We start from the raw sequence: 22,639 nt of genomic DNA, 5'->3' as shown, positions 1-22,639 counted from the left end.
CTGCTTCATTGTCTAATGTGTGGGGGGGGGGCGGTTTTGTGGGAGGGGCTACAGTCTTTGTTGCGTGATGTTAGAAGTCTTTTGCAGGACAGGGCCGCGTCTAGCAGGGGGTCCCCGGTTGCTGTGTGGGAGGCGGGACAGGGTCCGCAGGGGTTGGCGGCGGCAGACAAGGCATCTATTGGAAGTGGGGGGGCTGCAGTGGTGACGTCTGCGGTTGGTGCGGAGGTCGGGACGAGGAGTAGTGCGACTGTGGGGGCGCCCGCGGCGCCTGCGGCTAGGGTGGGGGATGAGGTGAGATTGGCAGATTCGGCTTGGGGGGAGGTTTATGTCTGCTTTGAAGGGCCGCTGGGGGCTCATTTGAAGGCGGAGGTCAAGGAGAAAATATGGAAGGATGAGTATGTGGAGATATTTTCTCTCTTGCCTCTGGAGAAATTTAACTTGGACAGGGTGAAGCCGGACGAGTCTAAGAAGGAGGAGGAGGAGCGTCGGCGGTATCGATTGATACCCCGGACGTTTTCAAATTGGTTGCAGGCCTTCGCCATCTTAGCCAGTGTCATTGGGGAGAAAGCGCCTGAGAATTGTTCAGGTCTTTTTTGCTACATGGATTCGGTGGGGGAGGCGTACAGAGTTTATGGGGGTACCGCTTGGTTGCGGTATGATGAACAGTTCCGGCAGCGGAAGGCGGTTAGGCCTTCCTTACGCTGGGATCATAAGGACAGGCTGTGGATGAGGTTGATGGCGGCGCCGAAGGGTGGGGGCCAGTCCTTTCGGGACGGGGCCGGTGCGACCGGATCAGGGTCCGGTCGGCCGGCAGGGACAGGTAAAGGGTGCTGCTGGCAGTTAAATGAGGGGCAGTGCCGATTCGGGGAGGGATGCCGTTTTAAGCACAAATGCTCCGGTTGCGGAGGTTCTCACAGTCTGTCCCGCTGTTTTAAAAAGGGGAAGAGAGGTTGATCGGAGGTTGAGCACAAGGGGGGCAACACCAGTGAGAGTGGCAAGGATGGGGCCGTTTTTAGACAAGTACCCAAATAGGGGGGATGCCCGACTGTTGAGGGAGGGGTTTGAGTTAGGATTTCGTATCCCGTGTGCCAATGTTAAACCGCAGGGGGAGGTTAGGAATTTGGTGTCGGCTCTGCGGCACCCAGAGGTGGTTAACGAGAAGTTGTTGAAGGAGGTGTCTCTGGGCCGCATGGCGGGCCCATTTCCGGAGGTTCCGTTGCCGGATTTGCGGGTGTCCCCTTTGGGGCTAGTTCCGAAGAAGGAGCTGAATAGATTCCGGCTCATTCACCACCTTTCACATCCGGTGGGAGGCTCGGTGAATGACGGGATTGATCCGGAGGTGTGCGCAGTGACGAATACCTCTTTTGATGCGGCGCTGACTTGGGTCCGGAAATACGGGAGGGGGGTGCTCTTAGCTAAGACGGATATTGAGGCGGCGTTTCGCCTTTTGCCGGTGCACCCGGATAGTTTTGTGTTGTTGGGGTGTTGTTGGGAGGGGGAGTATTTTGTGGATAAATGTTTACCTATGGGGTGCTCGGTGTCGTGCGCCCTGTTTGAGTGTTTCAGCAGGTTTCTGGAATGGGTAGTGCGGGCCGAGTCTCAAGTTGACTCGGTGCTGCATTACCTGGACGATTTTTTGTTTGTGGGTCCGGGCGGTTCGGCATTGTGTTCGGTGTTATTGCAGACTATGGAGAGGGTGGCGGTTGGCTTTGGGGTGCCCTTGGCGCCCGACAAGACGGAGGGGCCGTCCACTCAGTTGAAGTTTTTGGGCTTGGTAATAGACACGGTGGCCATGGAGTGCCGGCTGCCTGAGGAAAAACTGAGTGAATTAAAGGTGGTGGTGGCGTCGGTGGCTGGGGCACGGAAGTTGCAGCTTAGGGACTTGCAGTCATTGTTGGGCAGGCTGAATTTTGCATGTCGCATTATGCCAATGGGGCGTGTTTTTTGCCGCAGGTTGGCGGCAGCGACCGCGGGGGTGATCAGGCCACGGCATTATGTTCACTTGACTGCTGAACTGCGAGCCGACTTGGCGGTGTGGGCGGAATTTTTGGAGGTCTATAATGGGAGGTCGGTCATCATGGGGGGCCAAGTGTCTAATTGGGATCTGGAGTTGTTTACTGATGCGTCGGGGAGCCATGGGTTCGGAGCATATTGGCAGGGGAAATGGTACGTCGGTGCATGGCCGGATGAGTGGAGGTCGGCAGGGCTGGTGAGGAACTTGGCACTATTGGAATTATTTCCTATTCTGGTGGCGGTTGAGATTCGGGGGGATAGGCTCCGGGACAGGAAGGTGTGCTTTCGGTGCGATAATCTGGGGGTGGTGCAAGCAATTAATGCACAGACGGCGAATTCGCCGCCGGTTGTGCGTTTGTTGAGGCAGCTGGTGTTGAGGGGGTTGCGTCTTAATGCGCAGTTTGTTGCCTTGCATGTCCTTGGGGTTCAGAACGAAATAGCTGACTCTCTTTCTCATTTCCAGTGGGGTCGATTTCGGGCGTTGGCACCGGAAGCGGAGGTCGAAGGGATCACATGTCCGGAGGAGCTGTGGAGAGTGGTTTAACGGCGGCTTTTGGGCTTGTCAGGCGGTCGGTCTGTGCGAGCACCTGGGCCGGCTATTGTACGTGCTGGAAAGAGTGGGAAGAGCTGGTGGCAGGTATGGGTGTGTTGCAGTATGTGGGGGATTGGGAGGCGGCAGTCTTGTGTTTTGTAGGGAGGTTGTTTGAGGACGGGGTGTCCGGGTCCGGACTTAGCCGGCATCTGTCGGCTTTGGCGTTTTGGTTTCAGGTACGGGGAATGCCGGACGCTACTAAGTCATTTTTGGTTAGAAAGGCGGCTAGGGGGTTTCGGAGGGGCCTGCAGGTTAGGGACTCCAGGAGGCCGGTGTCTTTTTCTTTGTTAGTGGAGTTGGGAGGAGTTTTGTCCTGGGTGTGTCTTTCGAATTTTGAGCTGGTTCTGTTTCGGCTTGCTTTTTCATTAGCGTTTTTTGGAGCGTTTCGGGTGTCTGAATTGATGGCGCCGAGTAAGGTCTCGGTGGGAGGGTTGTTGGTGTCTGATGTGACGGATGACGGGGTTAATTTAGCATGTGTGGTCCGGCGCTCAAAGACAGATCAGTTGGGTCGAGGTTTTGTGGTGAGATTGGCGATGTTGGTTGGGTCGGGTATGTGCCCGGTGTCTTGTTTTAGGGCGTACGTGGCTATTCGCCGGCAATGGAGGGGCCATTGCTGATGCACAAAAGTGGGGAATTTTTATCTCGGTTTCAGATTATCCGTGTTTTCCAGTTGGCCTTGGAAAAACTGGGCAGGGGTATTGGGGACTTTAGTTCCCATTCATTCAGGATTGGGGCAGCTACTGAGGCTGCAAGGTGGGGGCTGGGACCGGATGTTATATGGCGGATAGGTCGGTGGGAATCTGATAGATTTCTTTTATATGTGCGTCCTCATTTGATGTAATTTCGGTGGGTTTGTTGCTGTAAGGGTTTTTTTGTTGTTTATGTTTTTCAGGTGCTGCGCCGTGCCTGATATGGATCCTGGGACACTCATATGTGGTGAGGGGTGCGGCGAGGGCCGCGGTGCACCCGGATGGGCAGCAATTGAGGTTTTCCAGGGAGGCGGCACAGGTGAGGTGGCTGGGACAAGGTGGGTTGCTGTGGGGGGGAGTTCTTCCGTTCTTACAGAAATATGTCGACCTTGATAGGGCACCCGATGTTTTATTCCTTCACGTGGGGGGCAACGACTTGGGGGGTAGGACGGCCAGGTCCTTGATGAGGGACATTAAGTTGGATCTGTTGAGAATCTGGACGTCGTTTCCGGGGATTTTTATCATATGGTCGGACATTGTGGCCAGACTTAAATGGAAGTGGGCAAGGTCGGTGGCTAGCCTGAACAGGGCACGGGCAAAAGTTAATAGAGTTGTCAGTCGTTTTGTTGCTAGGAACAGGGGCCTGGTGGTCAGGCACAAGGAACTGGAGGTGGCCTCTTCCGAGTTTTTGGGGCCTGATGGGGTCCATTTGAATCCTATTGGGATGGATCTTTGGGCATGGGAAATACGGGACATGTTGGAGAGAGCGGTTCAGTTGTGGGGGAGCGGCCGCTTGTAAGGAGTCACAAGAGGCCGTTGGTGGCAGGAGCTAGAGGGGGACTTGGAGACAATTGGAGAGAGTTGGCACTGAATGGGATGGTGAGGCTGGGGGCGGTACCCAGCCTCGTGTGGTGAAACCCTGCGGGAGAGGCCCAAAGGGGCGGGGGTCTCTGAAGGCGGTGCCCTGGGGTTAAGGGAAGGGACGACCCAGGGCAAAGTAGGAGACCCGAGGAAAATTTGGGATGCCTCCAAGTCCTCTCTCTGGCTAGGTGGTAGAGTTGAGTTAAAGTATATTTGCACTACTTTGTTTGTATATGGATATGTGTGGTCAGGTAATGTTACCTGAGTATGTTAAATGTTATTTAAAGGTTAATTAATATTTGAGTATTAAGTTATGATGTTTTGAATAAAATGGCCGCTGTGGCCTTTATACCAAAAGTATATGGTCCGTGTCTTTTATCGGGGGAATAGGTAGAAAGAAGGGTCACAGCGCAGGTGGATGATACCCTAGTCATGTGCCTTACTAAAATCTAGATAAGAGACATCCAACTGTACCTCCGCCATCTATTATTTTTGTCACCCAATCAAAAAAAAAAAAATCTATAAGATTACTTTGTCATGATCTCCCTGAAGTAAACACATGCTGTTTCTCATCTTGCAATTCATTTTAGATGTTCAACAATCTTATCCTTTAGTAGGGTTTCCATTAAACGGATACTCCGGTGGAAAACTTTTTTTTTTTTTTATCAACTGGTGCCAGAAAGTTAAACAGATTTGTACATTACTTCTATTAAAAAAAATCTCAATCCTTCCAGTACTTATTAGCTGCTGAATACTACAGAGGAAATTATTTTCTTTTTGGAACACAATTCTCTGCTGAATCACGAGCACAGCGCTCTCTGCTGACATCTCTGTCCATTTTAGGAACTGTCCAGAGTAGGAGAAAATCCCCATAGCAAACATATGCTGCTCTGGACAGTTCCTAAAACGGACAGAGATGTCAGCAGAGAGCACTGTGCTCGTGATGTCAGCAGAGAGCACTGTGTTCCAAAAAGAAAATAATTTTCTCTGTAATATTCAGCAGCTAATTAGTACTGGAAGGATTAAGATTTGTTAATAGACGAAATTTACAAATCTATTTAACTTACTGGCACCAGTTGATTTAAAAAAAAAAAAAGTTTTCCACCGGAGTAACCCTTTAATTTCCCCACTACTGATCTGAAGCTGGAATCCCACTTGTTTTTTTTTTTAGGAAAAATGCCAAGAAAAACGCCAATTCTGCCGCATGGCATTTTTTTGGCCAAAAAAAAACACTGCATCCAGATGTTAGCTGTAAATCAATGAGAAATCGCAAAATTCTTTTTCCAGTTGGCGTTATTCAGTTTGGCGTTTTTTAAATCCTTTTGGTGTTTTTTCACTCTTTTTTGGCGTTTTACAGCTCCTTGGCAGTTTTGCAAAATCGCAGCATGTTGAGCTTATGGAGTTTTTTCCCCTGAAATCGTGGCGTTTTTCTCCCATAGAAGTCTATGGGAGTAAAAAAAAAAGCCAAGAAAAACGCCATGTGGGTTTTAACTTTGGCATTTTTTCAGGCGGTTTTTATTCTCTTTTGGACTTTAGCGATCCGAAAAAGTGATGGAGATACATTTTTTTATAAAATTTCCCGCTGAGAGCTGTGATTGGCTGCAACCATCCGGCCAAAAAATATGAATGAGTGATGTTCTATTCACATCACTGGCCGGAGTATAGTGCAGAGATGTGAGCACTGTATAGAGCCGCTCCGAATCTCTGCCATGTTATGGACGATCGCATCGGGTGTCAGGACTGACACCCGGGGTGATACGTCTATTTGTACAGGTACTACTACTCCCATCATGGAACAGTCTGTTCCATGCTGGGAGTAGTAGTACTACCTAAAAAATGTTTAAAAAAATGGAAAAATAAAGTGAAACACACACACATTATTAAAAATTAATTAAAAGTTCATTATAAAAAATAAAAATGTCCTTAAATAAAAGTCTTCCCATCCCTACTGCATCCTTTTTTATTGGTACCCAACACATTTTGAAAAAAAAAACGCCAAAGGGGCCAAAAATGCAATTCAACTCAAATGCAAAAACGCCAGAAAAAAACGCCAGACACAGAAAATTGCACTTGCGTTTTTTTGACTGAAAAAAAAAACGCTGGAAAAAATACCATGTGGAATCCTAGTCTTAGACTTACTGGCCTATAGTCTCCCCATTCCTCCTTGCTTACCAGTGATTGGTTGAATAAATCTGTTAACGGTTTTGCTAGTACTTTGTTCTTGACGTGGAGAGATGCTGGACATAATGGAAGGTTCAATGTATGGAAGGTTCGAGTTCTATGCATGAACCCTTTTCTAATAATAGGACTCATGCTCAAGACTAGCTGAGTGTCGATACTGTTGCCTCAGCAACCCGACTGCCCATTATGTCGCGCATCTGACCACACCAAACTTTGCAAAATAGACAGAAGAGCTTCCATCCTTTCAGAAAGTATTTAACCTGTTTCCAGTTGCTCCTTCTGACTAATACAAGTAAGGACATGGTTTATTTGCTCAATTTTTGTGCTTATTTTTTCTTAATTCTTCGTGTTTTTTTATGTTGTGTGGACATTTCGGGTGCTTCAGAACCAATTTCCAGTGTTCCATAGAGTTATAGTATAAACATACAATAGTTTCTACATGCAATTACTGTCCCGGAACCAAATAATATTGTATGTAGATGAGGGGGGGGGGCATGGTGGCAGGAAGCTAAGTTAAGCTCTGCCCCTTCCTTCCACCTCGTGCATCATGCCATATTGCGGGACCCGGTGAGAGCCGAGCCCTGAGAGTGAGATCCACCCCCCCCCCCCCGTCAAGCCCTGGGTCCGGACCCCTGGAAAAGCGCCCTGAGAGCCCCCATGATCCGATACCTGCCCGTGGCACTGTGGAGAAGACAGGGGTCCATGCTGAAGGCAGGGGCTGGGGAGCAGAGACGGCTGAAGTGTGAGGCTGTGGATGCGGCCGGAACCACCTGTGAGCGCCGTTGAGTCCATCGGAAGCTGCCGGAGGTGAGACGGAGAGCAGTTTGCAGGGGGAGCGTGTGGGAAACCACGTGATGGTGGCTGGGGGAAACAGTGGTGCACACAGCCGATGTGGAGGAGTGCAATCCTGGCTGCTAGATTCCTGCTGTGTTGCCCACTCCTTGTGCGGGAAACAGCGGCGCACCCAGCCGGCAAGGAGAAGTGTGGTTGTCAGATCCCTACTGTGTTGCCCACTCCTTGTGTGGTGAGAGCACAGCAAGGAGGGTAAACGGGTTGAGGACTGAGGATAAAGCTGCAAGATGGGTGAGATAACTCCAATCTCTATATTTATCTCTCCCTCTGAAGGGGATGAACTGTCTATTGTCTCTTGAACTGTCTTAACAAAGTAAATAACAGATTGTTGCTAAGTCACTAACACCTTGTGAGAAGAGAGATGGTGGAAAACTTTTATGTGTCTCTGTGTACTAACCCACTAATTACCTAACTGTCTAAGAACTGAGAAAAATGACCAAAACAGGTGGACTATAAAATATTAAATGAAGAGGATGGGGAGCATATTTCTCCCAGAAAGTGGACACTGGAGGGCTGATGTATAATTAAGATTATTTAACAACTCCTGGGATAAGCTACACAGGAATTTAATGGTGTTAAGTAACCCCGGTATATGCTGCTGACCAATTTGGGATTAGCATGGTATATGTGTACCAAATGTGTGGATAGTAAAATCATTTAAGGAGGACGGGGAGTACATTGGTCCTACAAAAAAGGACATTGGAGGATTATTGCATATTTAAGATAATTTGACACTTTAAATTCCATGCTTGTTAACTGAGCTTTAGGATTTGTATGGTGTATTTGTAGATGGTAAAAATGCCCCCAAAAAGGAAGTCCACAAGCCCGGTAAATAGAAAATAAGGGGAAAATAGACAAATACATGGCATCACCAACACCGACATGGAGAAGCAAGCAGGGAAAGCAAAATGGATGGGAAAATGTATTGGAAGAAGATGATGAAGGGTCAACAGTGACAATGAAAGCGATATTGGAGGCAATAGGGAAATACAACACTTCCATTTAAGGTTTAGCTACCCAGATAGGAAGTGTAGGGTCAGATGTGACATTAATAAGGGAAGACATAAGGAAGCTCAGGGAAAGATGCAAGGAAATGGAGGAAAGGGTGTCAAGATGAAATGCAAATACTGAAAAAAACATGTTAGGATAGGGACTTGTCAATTGTTGGGACAGGTCATTCAGGGGAAGGGGGGGGGAGGGAGGAAATGGAAGGTCCCATGTACAGGCAATGATAATAAAGTGTTTTTCCTTTTCTCTTTTTTTTTTCTTGCCACTTCTTCTCCCCTCCTCAAATTATGATTAAAGTAATAGGATGGGATGTGTACGAGCATATTGGTATGGAATATAAGGGGACTAGGGAATAAGTACAAAAGAAAAGCTATAGATGATATTACTAAAAAGGGGGGGGGGTCACAATTATGATACACAGTAAAGTTAAATGGGAGCTATATGATAAATTAATTGACATAAAAGGAAGATTTGTAATTCTTTATGGGAAATTAGAAAAAGTAATATGCACTTTAGCATTTGTATACCACTACCGTACACATCCGATATTCTTAAAGTCATAATTGGATTTTGGCAAGGGAAGAGGGAATGTCCAATATTTATTCGGGGGGATATAAATTGTGTGATAAATGAAAATGCGGATAGATTAAGAATGGGAAGAGATAGTAAGAGCTTCGGACAAACCCCTTGAAGAAATTTTGTGATGAAGTAGGTTTGATAGACATATGGAGAGTTTGTAATCCGGGGAAAAACATATACTCATTTTGGAATAAAACCAGTAAGTCTATGCCTCGTATAGATTTATGCCTTAGTAACGTCGGAGGAAGTGTAATGATTGACCGGATTAATTACTGTACACGGTGTATCTTGGATCACTCCCCGCTGAGCATAAAAATATACAGGGACAGTAAAAGTAGCGGGATTATGTAGAATTAATGCATATTGGTTTGAATTATTAGATAACGAGGTAATAAAACAGCATTTAACTGATTTTTTTTTTTTAGAGGAATTGGGATACCGCCTCAGATCAAATTGTGTGGGAAACAGGAAAAGATTTTTTGAGGGGAGAGTTAATGCATGCGATTGAAATAAAGAAAAGAGAATTCAATAAAATGGTTAAAAAAAACTTGATGGAGGTAGCAAGAAAAGCGGAGGAAAAAAGTGTAATAGATAGAACAGATGAAAATAAAAAAAATTTGGGGAAAAAAAAACAAGAAAAGTTAGAAATTTACCTATATGAGAAAAGCAGGAAAATAGCCAACTTTAAAGGACAAGAAAGATATATAGAAACAGGGAAACCTAATAAAAGATGAATGTCTTTAATGAATAATCAACAAGGGAATAAAAGGATCTACACTATTAAAAATAAGAAAGGGGAAATAAAAAGTAACATTGAGGATATCATTCAGGAATTTGAAAGTTATTTTGAACTATTATACAAAATCTGAATTCAACCAGGAGGAATTGGAAGAGTATTTGGACGGAATTGAACTGCCCAAAGTGCCGGACGAGGAACAAGAGACCCTCAACGGTCCATTAACGGTCAGTGAGCTATATGATGCCCTAAAAACAATTAGAGGGAAAACGCCGCGTTGGTGAGAGTTTTAAATAGTTATTTGAGAACTGGAGTATTGCCAAGGTCAATGAGTGAGGCCGATATCATTTTATTGTTAAAAGCAGATAAAAAAAAAGAGGAAGACATAGAATCTTATAAACCAATATCATTATTGAACACAGATATTGAAAATAGTAGCAAAGGCCTTGGCTAATAGAATACAGAAGATAATATCAGGATTGGTAAATAAGGATCAGTGTGGGTTTATAAAATAAAATATCCATAGAGTGCTCACAACATTCAGTGAGGGGGGGGGGGGGGAAATGGAGGCAGCGTGTGTTTGAATGATGTGTGTGTATGTATGAATGATAGATGTTGTGCAAGCAAGATGTATGTATGATGTGTGTAAGCTAGAAGGATATATGTATGATGTATGGACATGTATTATGTTGGGGGATCTGGAGGCAGCAGGTGTATGTATGATATGTGTTTATGTATGTGTATGTATGATGTGTATGTATTATACATGTGTGGGGGGCCCAGAGGTGTATGAATGATGTGTGTGTATGTACTGTATGTATGATGTATGAATGATGTGTGTAAGCAAGATGTATATGTATGATGTGTGGAGATGTGTGTAAGCTAAAAGTATGTATGTATGATGTGTGGAGATGAATTATGCAGAGGGATCTGGAGGTGGTGGGTGTATTTATGTATGATGTATGTATGATCTGTGTGTATGTATGTATAATGCATGTGTTTGGGGGGTCCGGAGGTGGCGTGTGTATGAATGATGTGTGTATGTATGATGTATGTATGTATAATGCATGTGTTTGGGGGGTCCAGAGGTGGCGTGTGTATGAATGATGTGTGTATGTATGATGTATGTATGAATAATGATGTGTGTATGAATGATAGATGTGTGTAAGCAAGATGTATGAATGATGTGTGGGAGGGTACAGCGTATAGCATGGTTATTTTTGAGGGTTTATATTCAGGGACACAGTGTGTGGCAGTATTAGGCTGCATTCACACCACGTTTTGTACATACTGGTGCCGGATCCGGTGGGGGGAGGGGCAAACCAGGCGCTCCCGTACCCCGGCCGGATAAGCCCGTGACTCCATTTACTTTAATGAGCCGACCGGAGTCACCGTTTGACTCCGGTCAGCTCATTAAAGTAAATGGAGTCACGGGCTTATCCGGCCGGGGTACGGGAGCGCCTGGTTTGCCCCTCCCCCCACCAGATCCGGCACCCATATGTACAAAACGTGGTGTGAATGCAGCCTAATACTGCCACACACTGTGTCCCTGAATATAAATCCTCAAAAATAACCATGCTATACGCTGTACCCTCCCACACATCAGTTTGGGACACACATCAGTTTTGACCCGTATGCGGTTTTGGACCGGACCTAAAACCGTAGTATACTACGGTTTTAGGTCCGGTCACAAAACCACATACGGGTCAAAACTGACCCGACCGGAGTCACCGTTTGACTCCGGTAGGCTCATTAAAGTAAATTGAGTCACGGGCTGATCCGGCTGGGGTACGGGAGTGCCTGGTTTGCCCCTCCCCCGCCGGATATGGCACCCGTATGTACAAAACGTGGTGTGAATGCAGCCTTATATTTAAGAGGTACAGTGTGTGGCAGTATTATATTCAAGGAGTACAGTGGATGGTAGTTTTATATTCAGGGGGTACAGTAGGTGGCAGTATTATATTCAAGGAGTACAGTGGATGGTAGTTTTATATTCAGGGGATTAAGTAGGTGGCAGTATTATATTCAAGGAGTACAGTGGGTGATAGTTTTATATTCAGGGGATTAAGTAGGTGGCAGTATTATATTCAAGGAGTACAGTGGATGGTAGTTTTATATTCAGGGGATTAAGTAGGTGGCAGTATTATATTCAAGGAGTACAGTGGATGGTAATTTTATATTCAGGGGATTAAGTAGGTGGCAGTATTATATTCAAGGAGTACAGTGGATGGTAGTTTTATATTCAGGGGATTAAGTGGGTGGCAGTATTATATTCAAGGAGTACAGTGGATGGTAATTTTATATTCAGGGGATTAAGTAGGTGGCAGTATTATATTCAAGGAGTACAGTGAGTGGTAGTTTTATATTCAGGGGGTACAGTAGGTGGCAGTATTATATTCAGGGAGTACAGTGGGTGGCAGTATTATATGCAAGAGGTACAGTGGATGTTAGTTTTATATTGAGGGGGTGCAGTATTTTGCAGAATAATAATGATTATTGTCTTCATACAGAGGATGAGGATCTACTGACAAAGTGAGAACCTATGATGTCCGGGTGTCAGACTCTGTTGAGAAGATGGAGCTGGAAGAAGTCCTGACATCTGGACCAGATGAAGAAGAAAAGAAAAGACAACAGAGGTCACTGATATCAGGTCACAGATATCATTGTGTTTTCTCCTGACTGTCCCATCACAGCTGTAGTCACTTGTAAGTTCCGCAGTGATGATGGGTGATGTTGTACCCTAATCTGTGGCTCTCCAGCTATTGAAAAACTACAACTCCTATAATGCCTGAGGCTCTCCAGACATGATGGGAGTTATAGTGTTCCAACAATTGATTGGGTGATTGGTGGGGGTCCCAGCAGTTGGACCCCCTCCAGAAAAATGGGCTGCTTATTCTTAAATGCCTGTTTTGTCTGTCTGGCCCTGCCTGTTAGTCACTTATATTGTTGTGTATTCCCCTGACTGTAGTCACTGATATCTTTGTGCAGCCAAGTAAGGGGTCGTCCGGGATTGGGGAAGAGGGTCGTTAGGTGGTAGGGGGCTCAGGGCAATTTTTCGCACCGGGGCCCCGTAGTTTCTAGCTACGCCCCTGGGTACTAGACAGGGTTGTCCCCTCTCTCCCCAGCTTTTTGCAATGGTCATAGAACCCTTGGCGGGTAAGATAAGGCAAAATTCTTTAATAGAGAGATTTGGAGCGGGGGAGAGAGGGGACAAGATTACAATGTATGGGGATTATATTTTATTAGTCCTAGAGGACCCTAATAAATCTTTGTCAAGAGTGATGGAAATTATAAATAATTATGGTAGATTTTCTGGACTGCCAATTAACCCCTTAAGGACTCTTTAACGCTTTCAATTTTGCACATAAAATTCCATATGATGGCTTATTTTTTGCGCCACCAATTCTACTTTGCAATGACAATAGTAATTTTACCAAAAAATCCACGTCGAAACGGAAAAAAAATTTATTGTGCGACAAATTTGAAGAAAAAGTGTCATTTTGTAACTTTTGGGGGCTTCCGTTTCTATGCAGTGCATTTTTTGGTAGAAATGACATCTTATCTTTGTTCTGTAGGTCCATACGGTTAAAATGATACCCTACTTATATAGGTTTGATTTTGTCGTACTTCTTTTTTATTTTTCCGCGTATGGGCCGTTTTTTGCGCCGTGTTCTGAAGTTTTTATCGGTACCCTTTTTGCAGTGATCAGACTTTTTGATTGCTTTTTATTCATTTTTTTAATGATATAAAAAGTGATCAAAAATACGCTATTTTGGACTTTGGAATTTTTTTTGCGCGTATGCCATTGACTGTTCGGTTTAATTAACGATATATTTTTATAGTTCGGACATTTATGCATGCAGCGATACCACATATGTTTATTCTTATTTACACAGTTTTTTATATGTGAAAAGCCCCCCTTTTCACATATAAAAAACAGTGTAAATAAGAATCACCCCCTGATTCAAACTTTTATTGGGGAAGGGCTTAAATGACCTTTGTTCACTTTTTTTTCACTTTTTTTTTTGCAGTGTTATAGCTCCCATAGGGGGCTATAACACTGCACACACTGATCTTTTACCCTGATCCCTGCAAAGTCATCACGATTTTATTGCGATACTCCCAATCAGCCCGACTGAGCTGCCGTGTCTGAAGGGTTAATAGCACGCGGCACAATGATAGCACGCTCAATAGCAGCAGGGATCAACCCGGTGTGATGCAGGGTCACGGCATGACCCCGTTTTAAACACCGGGACCGGGCGCAGGGCGTACAGGTACACCCTGCATCCTTAAGAGGTTAATTGGGCAAAATCTATAATTATGCCATTGGGAGAAGATAGTTTGGGCACACATTTGAATTAAGGGTAATAAACAAGGAAGAAAAATTTTAATATTTAGGAGTAACTTTATCAAGCAAGATAGGGAATTATCATTAGATAAACACATTGAAATTAATTAAGGAAATGGAAAAGAAAGCAAACATATGGAATTACTTAAACCTATCAAAAGCAGAAAAGATAATATTAATCAAGTCAGTGCTGTTGCCGAAAATGTTGCATGTGTTCAGATCTGTACCAATTTGGTGTGAGATAAAACTGTTAAAAAAAAGAAATTATCTCAATATTTAACCCCTTAAGGACGCAGGACGTAAATGTACGTCCTGGTGAGGTGGTACTTAACGCACCAGGACGTGCATTTACGTCCTAAGCATAACCGCGGGCATCGGAGCGATGCCCGTGTCATGCGCGGCTGATCCCGGCTGCTGATCGCAGCCAGGGACCCGCCGGCAATGGCCGACGCCCGCGATCTCGCGGGCGTCCGCCATTAACCCCTCAGGTGCCGGGATCAATACAGATCCCGGCATCTGCGGGAGTTCGCGATTAAAATGAACGATCGGATCGCCCGCAGCGCTGCTGCGGGGATCCGATCATTCATAACGCCGCACGGAGGTCCCCTCACCTTCCTCCGTGCGGCTCCCGGCGTCTCCTGCTCTGGTCTGTGGTCGAGCAGACCAGAGCAGGAGATGACCGATAATACTGATCTGTTCTATGTCCTATACATAGAACAGATCAGTATTAGCAATCATGGTATTGCTATGAATAGTCCCCTATGGGGACTATTCAAGTGTAAAAAAAAATGTAAAAAAATGTAAAAGTAAAAGTTAAAAAAAAGTGAAAAATCCCCTCCCCCAATAAAAAAGTAAAACGTCAGTTTTTTCCTATTTTACCCCCAAAAAGCGTAAAAAACATTTTTTATAGACATATTTGGTATCGCCGCGTGCGTAAATGTCCGAACTATTAAAATAAAATGTTAATGATCCCGTACGGTGAACGGCGTGAACGAAAAAATTTTTAAAAAGTCCAAAATTCCTACTTTTTTAATACATTTTATTAAAAAAAAATTATAAAAAATGTATTAAAAGTTTTTTTATATACAAATGTGGTATCAAAAAAAAGTACAGATCATGGCGCATAAAATGAGCCCCCATACCGCCGCTTATACTGAAAAATAAAAAAGTTATAGGTCATCAAAATAAAGGGATTATAAACGTACTAATTTGGTTAAAAAGTTTGTGATTTTTTTTAAGCGCAACAATAATATAAAAGTATATAATAATGGGTATCATTTTAATCGTATTGACCCTCAGAATAAAGAACACATGTCATTTTTACCAGAAATTGTACGGCGTGAAAACAAAACCTTCCAAAATTAGCAAAATTGCGTTTTTCGTTTTAATTTCCCCACAAAAATAGTGTTTTTTGGTTGCGCCATACATTTTATGATATAATGAGTGATGTCATTACAAAGGACAACTGGTCGCGCAAAAAACAAGCCCTCATACTAGTCTGTGGATGAAAATATAAAAGAGTTATGATTTTTAGAAGGCGAGGAGGAAAAAATGAAAACGTAAAAATTAAATTGTCTGAGTCCTTAAGGCCAAAATGGGCTGAGTCCTTAAGGGGTTAAAGGGGTACTTCGGTGGTTAGACATCTTATCCCCTATACAAAGGATAGGGGATAAGATGCCTGATCGCGGGAATCCCACCACTGAGGACCCCCGTAATCTTGCACGTGGCACCCCTACGGGAAAGGGCATGATAGCTGTCACACACCCTCCCGTAGGCTTGCATTGAGGGGCGGAGCGTGATGTCACATGGGGGAGGAGGCGTGATGTCACACGCCGTCGGCCCTGTGGTCGCCGGTAATCAGACCCGGAGCGAACACGCTCAGGGGACTGATTACAAAAGGGGTGCCGCGTGCAAGATCACGGGGGTCCCCAGCGGCGGGACTCCCGCGATCAGGCATCTTATCCCTTATCCTTTGGATAGGGGATAAGATGTCTAAGCACCGGAGAACCCCTTTAATTTGTTGATATGGGGTAGGAAAAGAATAAGAATTAAATTGGAATATTTAAGTCAAATGAAGGAGAATGGGGGACTGGATCTCCCGGACATATACAGGTATTTCCGGGTGGGACAATTTTATTTCTTGATTGAATGGAAAAAATTTGCGTTTTTCGAATTCCTATTATCCGATAATGTAGGGATGCCTCTGGACATCTTTCAATTATTGGAATCAGGGGAACTAGCCCCCTCCCATAGGCTTGCACTGAGGGGGTGGAGCGTGACATCACACGGGGACTGGGCCGTGATGTCACAATGCTCCGGCCCCGTATTCGCCAGTAACCAGAAACGGAGTGAACATGCTCTGGGGATTGATTGTAACGGGGTGCTGCATGCAAGATCACGGGGGTCCCCAGCGGTGGGACCCCCATTATCCGGCATCTTATTCCCTATCCTTTGGATAGGGGATATGATGTCTTAGCGCTGAAGTACCCCTTTAATATTAGGGGTATTCGTATTGTTACGAATATTTCTAAAAAAAATTAAAACAAAAAAAACATTGTATGTTAAGGGACCACTGTACCAAGAAACAATACCAAACTAATAAACTCTCTTATCTTTATGATGGGAACAATTTTGGATCAGAAAAGTGTAATGCATGGGTAACAGTGAACTTTTAAAGGGGTACTCCACCCCTAGCATCTTATCCCCTATCCAAAGGGGGATATCTTCCCCTGTAAGGCCCTACTCTCGCATTATTAATTCCCTTCTTAGCAAGTGTTACACGCCCTAAAATGGTTGGCCCCACACAGGAAACTCTCTATTTCCAACTAAAAACCCTGGGAAATGGCAGTGTTTGTAGGTGGAAATAGGGAGAAGGTCCTGTATGGGGCCGCCCTTTTTAGGGCGAGTAACACTTGCCAAGAAGGGAATTAATAATGCAAGAGTAGGGCCTTACAGGGGAAGTTTTTACTCCCACCGTTTAAAATGGACCATACGTTGTTCCCTTCCACCTTTTAGAGGTCTTTGCATCATATCAATACTTGGTGGTGTAGGTGGCACATGGTGTTTTTTGCACACCTTTCCTTTTGTTTGATAACAAAAAAAAAATTGGGGTCCATATATTTTATCCTCAGCATATTATTAAAAGTTAAAGGGGTGTTCCAAGAATTTTTTTTATTTGACTATGCTACAGGGGCTGTAAAGTTAGTGTAGTTCATAATATAGTGTCTGTACCTGTGTGTGACGGTTTTCTCACAATTCTTCTGTGATTTTAACTCCAATATTTATTTTTAACAGGATACAAAATGACTGTTGTCTCAGATTTTTGCCAGTTTGCAATGCGGCCGAGACCTGACTCACTAGTCAGCTGATGACAGGGAGCCTGTCTGATTCAATGGGTGGAGGGATCAATCTGCAACTAATGCAACAGCTGTAGGCACCCTCTTTGAAAACCACACTGATTTTAATGGATGCAGCTCATTTATATTTTAATGGGTGGGGTGGCTGATGTATGGGAGAGAGGAAGATGGAATTGTGGGATTTGTAGTAAAAAAAAAAGAAAAGTCAAACAGGAAATACCAGTTCACAATAAGCTAGCCACAGTATTACGGTAATCTCACAACATAGCCATTTAGCCCCAAGACAAGGCAGATCCTTCCTAAGCATGTCCATTACTGCTCTCTGTCCCTCTCTGCAACAGAACGCTGATGTGACTGGGAGGTGAATCGCTGCTGGAAAAATGCTTTTCTGTGCAACACACACTGCTCTCTGTCCTTCTCTATCTCTCTGCAATAGAACGCTGATGTGACTGGCCGCAAGATGGCTGCCGATTATATAGGGCTGTGACATCACAGGGCTGACTGGCTACTGATAGGCTGCATGCTGCATGTTATTCAGGGTCATCCTGCCTACCCTTGTTCCCGCCTTCCCAGGATTCCTTGCCCCATGTCCTCACATGTGGATCCGCCATTTTAGATGCCCTAAAGTCTGGACCGCACTAAATGGAGTTTAATAAAGTGATTTGCGCTATTGAAACATGGCAAAATTAGCATTCGTCGTGAATGGAATTTTGCCTGAAATTTGTAACGAATTCGGATTCGTCAGATTCAATTTGCTCCTCCCTACCGGCCATCAAACATGCAATACCTTACACATCCTGACTACTATAAAGGATTCTTCAGAAAATTCACATTGATGGTTCTTCCTTACAAGATGAAAGACAGGATATTTGTCATCAAACACTGTTCCCGCAAACCCAGTCAAGTGTAATGTATTCTTATTCTTGTGCATATTTTCTATCAGGCATTGTCTCTCCACCTTCTCACCCAATAAAACCTTTGTCTCTTCTATGCAAGGGAATTCTTTCTATGATCTTATAGGCTTTTACAGCATTTTACAAGAAAATACAGTACTCACCCACAAAGCCACCTTTAGATTTAAAATGTAGGACAAGATAAATAGTCGGGTCTGTGACAATGAACGCCATGTTAATGATTTGATAGCAGGCTAAACAAAATAACCCACATAAAGCTACAGGAGATCTTCACTGGCTCTACAAGGCAATAAATTTGTATTAACTCAGTAACTACAGCAATTAAAGGATAGTTTGGGAGCAGTTAAGGGACACAAAGGGACATTATTATTCTTGGAAATGGATGCAGTAAAAAAGGAATTCATTCCATTTAACTAATGAGCAGCTGGGCAGCCATGTAAATGGAGTCGCTTCTCTTAAGAAGTGCTTTATATCTCTCCTAGAGAGATGGCAGAAGATGTGCAAGTTAGGTAAAGGCTCCCCAGGTCTATTAGGTCCTCTGTTGAGATGTAAATGAGAAGCAGTTGTGTTTTGGTTTGTTTATCGGCTAGTTAAAAGAGTATCATTTCAGCTCCTATGAATGAGATAAACACAGGCCAATGAGTTCTAATAGACAAGCTTCACTTTCATCGCTTTATTTGAAGCCCACAGTAAGGTGAAAAGTGCATACATTAGACAGCCTGGAGTAAGTAACAAGGCAGCTTTGTATGGCAGTGCAGGATTTACCAATTTTTGTTCCAAACTAAATATACAACCAGCATAAATGTATGTCTGATACTTGTCTTTATTTGTATCCTCAAATTTGGGAAGTGCTGCAGTGCTGCAGTTGGCACTATATAAATATTATTATTTTATTTATTATATCTTTTTGCAAACAAAAGCAGTTTTATGCTACTGATCCTTATAGTGTTGTTTCTCAGCTAGACAAATCTAAAACTTTTCCTATTAACCCCTTAACGTCTGTCGCCATAAAAAAAAAAATATATATATATATATATTTATATGCAGCAACAGGAGAAGACAGCAGCACACTGCTAGCACAAAGATATAGATGAAACATGAGTATATAGATAAAACATGAGTATATAGATAGAACATGAACAGCTATACAGCTGTAGTGCAATAAATGAAAATATGAAACTATGAAATTATGAGGTACTTAGCTTGCGAATTTGGCGGCCAAAGCTAAGTACCTCATAATTTCATAGTTTCATATTTTCATTTATTGCACTATAGCTGTATAGCTTTTCATGTTCTATCTATATACTCATGTTTTATCTATATACTCATGTTTTATCTATATCTTTGTACTAGCAGTGTGCTGCTGTATTCTCCTGTTGCTGTATATTTAGCCCAGCAGCCTGCACCTGTAAGCCAGGTCCATATAATAGTTTGGAATCAATAGTGCTGGCCAACTTATTCTTTGGTTATATATTTATATAGATATGGTGCAGGCATGTGGCAGGTCTATGAAGCGATCTGAGAAGCTTGTTCGATCCCACCTGCTAACAGCAGCCAAGCCCATGGCTAATGCTGGACATCGGCGATCAGGCTGATGTCCAGCATTAACCCTTCAAAGTTACTTGCGGCATCTGAAATGACGAAAATGTACATACTTGCAAATATTTGATTACATCTTTTTATGTGATAACACAATGTAGTGCATATACAGTCCAGTTTAATGCTGTTAATAACTCAAGAAACACAACCCTTAATGTATAAACCTTGGCAACAAAAGTGGAAATACCCAAATTGGGCCCAAAGAGTCAATATTTTATGAAGCCACCATTATTTTTCAGCATTGTCTTAAGCCTCTTGGGCATGAAGTTCACCAGAGCTTTACTGGTTACCACTGGAGTCATATTCCACTCCTCCATGACACTCCCCCACCTTCTTTTGAGGAGTCCCCACATATGCTCAATAGGGTTTAGGTCTGGAGACATGTTTGGCCAGTCCATTACCTTTATCCTCAGCTTCTTTAGCAAGGCAGTGGTCGTCTTAAAGGGGTGTTTGAGGCCATTATCATGTTGGAAAACTGCTCTGCGGTCCAGTCTCAGAAGGGAAGGGATCATGCTCTGCTTTAGTATGTCACAGTACATATTGGCATTCATGGTTCCCATAATAAACTGTAGCTCCCCAGTGCCAGCAGCACTCATGCAGCCCCAGACCATGACACTTCCACTACCCTGCTTCATTGTAGGCAAGTAATCTATATCCTTAGTCTGCTTGTGTCTAGCAAACTATTTGGAATTTCTTATGCTTTATCTATAGAATAGGCTTTCTTCTGGGATAACAGCCATGCAGACCAATTTGAGGCAGTGTACGGAATATGCTCTAAGTGCTGACAGTCTGACCCCTAACTCCTTCAACCTCTGCAGCAATGTTTGATGCACTCATACTTCTATTTCTCAATGACAAGTTCTGGATATGACACTGAGCACATGCAATCAACGTCTTTGGTCAACCATGGCGATGCCTGTTTTGAGTGGAATCTGTCCTATGAAACCACTGTATGGTCTTGCCCACCTTGCTGCAACTAATTTTCAGCCTAGGCCATCTTTATATAAAGCAACAATTCTTTTTTTATATCCTCAGAGAAGAAGAGCAGAGTGTAATTTCTTCAGTGTTGTCACATAACAAAAGATATCCAGCAGCATCTGGATGTCTTTAGTGCATAAGGCATGAGCCACTGTACCCAGACAACTTTCCCAAAGTACTTAAGTTGTGCCATTTAGGTAATATAGATGCAGTTAAAGAGACTATATTAATAGGAAGTTGATGGGATAAAACAAAAAAATACCTGTTTATTAATTGTTGGATATTTGAAAAGTTATAAAATTATGTTTTTCTTCTATCTTCAAGAGTTGTAGAGGCCAGACTGAGCTGCAGTATGTATGCCTTTTCCCTCTACTACCCCTGATTAACGAATAGGGCTCAGTGCTGGAAGCCAAGCAGAAAAGGGTGGTGGAGGGAGGAGGCATGCATGCTGCAGCTCAGCCCATCATCTATGACTCTTAACCTTGGAAGGAAGACCTTGATTTTATAATACTGGAAACAGCCATCTCAGAGACACTTATGATTTGTTTTATCACCTTATGAGTTATCTGCCCATGTCTGCAGCTCTTAGCATGATATAGAGCTGACTGATTCCCTTTAAGCTGTGGCATTCAGGTAGTATACTTCATAGTTACTTTATACTCTGTTAGATGGTAACTGATTTGGCTGTTATTATATTGAAGTGCTGGATTTCTTTGTATAAATGCTGCCTATATCTCCTATATGTTTTATGAACAACCGTTCTAATAAAGGCCTACATTTATCATATATTTTGGTCTAGTGATTTTCTTTTGGTTGTGTCTTCCTATTCCATGCAAATTGTAAGCTCTTACATGATAATTCCTCTTTCCTTTTGTCTTGCCGTGGAATATGTCATCGGTATAAGCATGGTAAAGAAAAATAATGACCGCCACATTTACCATTCTAAGCAACGTTGCAAACCTTTATTCAAATCCAACAATTGACATGGTAGGTAAAGAGAAATTTAAACAGTGATAGCTGTCAAGACTGGCCTTTTCGCAGTTGGTGCTGTAAAAAAACAATATATATTTACAGTATAATTTATATTTATATCATTTCAATATGTAATGTCATTTTTCCATTTAAAACCATTTTTGCAAATTAACAAGTAGGCATGAAATGAGAATTTCTGTAAGGGACTAGGACATATGTATTGTACATCTACGAGTCTTAACAAGCAAATGCACATTGCCCTAAGAAAGAGTTTAGTACCTCCAGTAAAATTCAGGCCGGGGTGGTCAGTGAAAAAAGTGCAGGTTCTTTCCCTAGAGCGCTCTATAACTTCAAACAGTTGAGGCCCTGGAGCAGCCATGAGCAATTACAGTGGCATGTTATAGAATGTGAGTATCCTTTAATCTACAGCTTCAGGAAATGGGCATCAGAAGCAGGATTAGGAAAAGTATACATATTCTCAGATATTCTAATAATCTTAGATGAAGCTGTACAAAGAGGGTTTATTTTTCTGAGCAGTAATGGTAGATACTGCAAGACTGTAAGAAAAGATAGTCAGTGTTTCCCCTTATTATGAAGTTTTCTTTCATGTCTATAATATCAAGCAAAACATTAAGGCAGATTATTACCGGAGCTCAGAAGCTCTCGCCAAAAAACAATCATTACAGTATAAGTCAGACAGCAGTAATATATGTTCTGTTGGAGCCTACGTCTCTTGCCGTTAGTAGTTTCAATGTAAAACATAATTACGATTTATAAAAAAAAAAACGTATTAATACTTCTGGTTTTTGTAATTTAAACTTCAACAAGAAAAGAGATATAGAGAGATTCTTACAATAAGTGCAAGGCTACAGTCTAGGTTCATGCTTCAAAAGACATGCCTGCCAGTAATATCATCATTAATGTCTTTGGAGGGGAGAAGGTTATATGACCCTTAGCCTTT

This window comes from Hyla sarda, chromosome 3 (genome assembly GCF_029499605.1).
Source record: "Hyla sarda isolate aHylSar1 chromosome 3, aHylSar1.hap1, whole genome shotgun sequence".
Classification (NCBI taxonomy): domain Eukaryota; kingdom Metazoa; phylum Chordata; class Amphibia; order Anura; family Hylidae; genus Hyla; species Hyla sarda.
This window is presented reverse-complemented; position numbering follows the sequence as displayed.